The sequence below is a fragment of the Schistocerca serialis genome, unplaced genomic scaffold (assembly GCF_023864345.2).
Source record: "Schistocerca serialis cubense isolate TAMUIC-IGC-003099 unplaced genomic scaffold, iqSchSeri2.2 HiC_scaffold_1226, whole genome shotgun sequence".
In the NCBI taxonomy this organism is placed as follows: Eukaryota; Metazoa; Arthropoda; class Insecta; order Orthoptera; family Acrididae; genus Schistocerca; species Schistocerca serialis.
The window spans coordinates 113,296-117,500 of NW_026047432.1; the positions used below are offsets into that span (position 1 = coordinate 113,296).

The 4,205-nt window shown below is 53.4% G+C and overlaps 1 non-coding gene across 1 annotated transcript in view; it reads left to right on the plus strand.

Annotated features, from left to right (window-relative positions):
- Positions 1 to 2,986: 2,986 nt before the first annotated feature.
- LOC126436089 (small subunit ribosomal RNA) overlaps positions 2,987 to 4,205 on the plus strand; it is a 1,909-nt gene continuing 690 nt past the window's right edge. The window contains exon 1 of the ribosomal RNA XR_007580413.1: positions 2,987 to 4,205. This exon is cut by the window's right edge and continues 690 nt beyond it. This is a non-coding gene — a ribosomal RNA (small subunit ribosomal RNA).

Below are 4,205 nucleotides of genomic sequence, written 5' to 3' on the forward strand. Positions count from 1 at the left end.
TATCGTACCTTAACCTAACCTATATCGTACCTTAACCTAACCTATATCGTACCTTAACCTAACCTATATCGTACCTTAACCTAACGTATATCGTACCTTAACCTAACCTATATCGTACCTTAACCTAACCTATATCGTACCTTAACCTAACGTATATCGTACCTTAACCTAACCTATATCGTACCTTAACCTAACCTATATCGTACCTTAACCTAACCTATATCGTACCTTAACCTAACCTATATCGTGCCTTAACCTAACCTACGTTGTGCCTTAACCTAACCTACGTTGTGCCTTAACCTAACCTACGTTGTGCCTTAACCTAACCTACGTTGTGCCTTAACCTAACCTACGTTGTGCCTTAACCTAACCTACGTTGTGCCTTAACCTAACCTACGTTGTGCCTTAACCTAACCTACGTTGTGCCTTAACCTAACCTACGTTGTGCCTTAACCTAACCTACGTTGTGCCTTAACCTAACCTACGTTGTGCCTTAACCTAACCTACGTTGTGCCTTAACCTAACCTACGTTGTGCCTTAACCTAACCTACGTTGCGCCTTAACCTAACCTAATTTGTGCCTTAACCTAACCTAATTTGTGCCTTAACGTAACCCATGTTGTGCCTTAACGTAACCCATGTTGTGCCTTAACGTAACCCATGTTGTGCCTTAACGTAACCCATGTTGTGCCTTAACGTAACCCATGTTGTGCCTTAACGTAACCCATGTTGTGCCTTAACGTAACCCATGTTGTGCCTTAACGTAACCCATGTTGTGCCTTAACCTAACCCATGTTGTGCCTTAACCTAACCCATGTTGTGCCTTAACCTAACCCATGTTGTGCCTTAACCTAACCCATGTTGTGCCTTAACGTAACCCATGTTGTGCCTTAACGTAACCCATGTTGTGCCTTAACCTAACCCATGTTGTGCCTTAACCTAACCCATGTTGTGCCTTAACCTAACCCATGTTGTGCCTTAACCTAACCCATGTTGTGCCTTAACCTAACCCATGTTGTGCCTTAACCTAACCCATGTTGTGCCTTAACCTAACCCATGTTGTGCCTTAACCTAACCTATAATGTGCCTTAACCTAACCTATAATGTGCCTTAACCTAACCTAAAGTGCGCCGTAACCTAAACTATATTGCGCCTTAACCTGACGCACGTTGTCGCTGAACCTGCTCTGTAATTGTTATGCAACCCGTTAAATTGGTGTAGTGTTGCCTAACCGCAACCCTCGCAATATAGTTCCCTACTCGCACTGCCCGGTCCCCTGTGTATCGCGTCATGTTAAACACCTTGCAGGTGTTGCTGACTTTCCACATGCTCCTGCTATACACTGTAGTGTGGATAGCAGCAGGACGTACATGCCGCCCCCCCCCCCTTCCCCCCTGCCTTCGCAAGCTGGTCGGTGAGAAGTTTGCATGTTCAATGCCCTTCGCATGCCGACGTACTCAGCCTACGTTGTGGTACGGCCTGTCACCTGTCCGCCGATGTACGCAAAACCCACAAACTGTACTGCACATTGGTCCGTATGTACTGAATGATACATCGTGGCACATGTGACCGTATGACGACTGCGCCTAGCAACGGCGGACCATACAGTCCAAATATTGTGCACGCAGCTACGTGTCGTCTCCCTATAAGAGCTGGATTGCAGTGTGGTACGCCATACAGACGTGTGGGAGGAACGGACGCCCTGGATGGCGATCAGCATGAGCAGTCTGTTGATGTAGTGGAGCGTGTATTCGGACGTAGTCGTCTCTTCTCACACACCGTGATAGCATGTTGCACCGCGTTCCACATCTGCGACATGCTGCAGAGGCGGGCTGACAGTCGTTCGCGCAATGGACACCGCATACGTACGGGGTCTACCTTCCACGTGTTCTCTAGGCGTGCACATGTTGTTGCGTCTATGTGGGCAGACGTAGTGTGTTGTGACACCTGACACAGGCATGCAATACTCGTTGCAAATGGCGATGGACGTGTACGTTTGCTGGTGACGTTACGCAAATGAACAACTGGTAACCCGTTGTGGTGCGGTTGTTCTCGCTAGAGGTGAATCAGTGTTGGCGACGATCGGTCGAGCTATTAACCGGTTGTTTCAGGGAGACCCACCATGCCCACGAACGTGAAAGGGGACCCACCATGCCCACGAACGTGAAAGGGGATCTGGGTGTGAGGCGATACGCGGCGGTGGCTGGGTGGGACCGTCCCCGGCCGGTGAGGGGGGGCCGCCCGGCGTGCTGGCAGCGCGGTGCGTGGGCGCACGCGCCACAGCCGGCTGGTGGGGGCGGCCAGTGGCAGGCGCGCCGGCCGACGGACGCGGCAGGCGGCGCAGCTGCGCGCCGGCGCCCCCTGCTCGCGGCGCCTTGCGGCCAAAGTAGGTCCTCGCGGGCCCGGTGCGAAGCGCGGTGGCCATCTGCAGTGTGCTGGTCCGATTGAGGACTTTGTGCGCTGAGGATGCGCCGCCGCCCGGCGCTCGGCGCCGCGACGCCGTCTGCTGCTCGGTCGCCCCAGCGGTTCTCGCAGGTGGTTTGTATCGCAGCTGTGCGGACGTGTTGGCGCGTGCGCTGTGCTGGGAGAGTTCGCTTCGGCACCCAAGTGGGGCTTTTGTCCTTCTGTGGCGCTGGCGTTGGAGCTGCCGGTCACCGTAGGTGGCGCGTGTTGTCTCCCGCCGGCAATGCCACGACAGCACGCTCCCGGGCCTCTGTCGGCAGCGGCAAGCTCAGTTGGGAGCACGGGTGGTCGCACCTAAAGCGTCTACTCGCCTAACTCCGGGCGATTGCGCCTCTCTCGAACCCGACCAAGTACTTAGGACGGCGCTGCGCGCCGCCGGGACCTGAGAGGGTTTCGAGGTGTGTTGTGCAGGGGAGCTCAGCCTCCTCCTGTTTGCAGAATAATTGAGCGGACGCTTGCGTGTTCGCGCGGGCCCCCGGGACACACTCCCGGGCGGCCGGCTGCTCAGCTCTAGTTGACGCAGCTCCCTGGTTGATCCTGCCAGTAGTCATATGCTTGTCTCAAAGATTAAGCCATGCATGTCTCAGTACAAGCCGCATTAAGGTGAAACCGCGAATGGCTCATTAAATCAGTTATGGTTCCTTAGATCGTACCCACGTTACTTGGATAACTGTGGTAATTCTAGAGCTAATACATGCAAACAGAGTCCCGACCAGAGATGGAAGGGACGCTTTTATTAGATCAAAACCAATCGGTCGGCTCGTCCGGTCCGTTTGCCTTGGTGACTCTGAATAACTTTGGGCTGATCGCACGGTCCTCGTACCGGCGACGCATCTTTCAAATGTCTGCCTTATCAACTGTCGATGGTAGGTTCTGCGCCTACCATGGTTGTAACGGGTAACGGGGAATCAGGGTTCGATTCCGGAGAGGGAGCCTGAGAAACGGCTACCACATCCAAGGAAGGCAGCAGGCGCGCAAATTACCCACTCCCGGCACGGGGAGGTAGTGACGAAAAATAACGATACGGGACTCATCCGAGGCCCCGTAATCGGAATGAGTACACTTTAAATCCTTTAACGAGTATCTATTGGAGGGCAAGTCTGGTGCCAGCAGCCGCGGTAATTCCAGCTCCAATAGCGTATATTAAAGTTGTTGCGGTTAAAAAGCTCGTAGTTGGATTTGTGTCCCACGCTGTTGGTTCACCGCCCGTCGGTGTTTAACTGGCATGTATCGTGGGACGTCCTGCCGGTGGGGCGAGCCGAAGGCGTGCGACCGCCTCGTGCGTGCTCGTGCGTCCCGAGGCGGACCCCGTTGAAATCCTACCAGGGTGCTCTTTATTGAGTGTCTCGGTGGGCCGGCACGTTTACTTTGAACAAATTAGAGTGCTTAAAGCAGGCAAGCCCGCCTGAATACTGTGTGCATGGAATAATGGAATAGGACCTCGGTTCTATTTTGTTGGTTTTCGGAACCCGAGGTAATGATTAATAGGGACAGGCGGGGGCATTCGTATTGCGACGTTAGAGGTGAAATTCTTGGATCGTCGCAAGACGAACAGAAGCGAAAGCATTTGCCAAGTATGTTTTCATTAATCAAGAACGAAAGTTAGAGGTTCGAAGGCGATCAGATACCGCCCTAGTTCTAACCATAAACGATGCCAGCCAGCGATCCGCCGCAGTTCCTCCTATGACTCGGCGGGCAGCCTCCGGGAAACCAAAGCTTTTGGGTTCCGGGGGAAGTATGGTT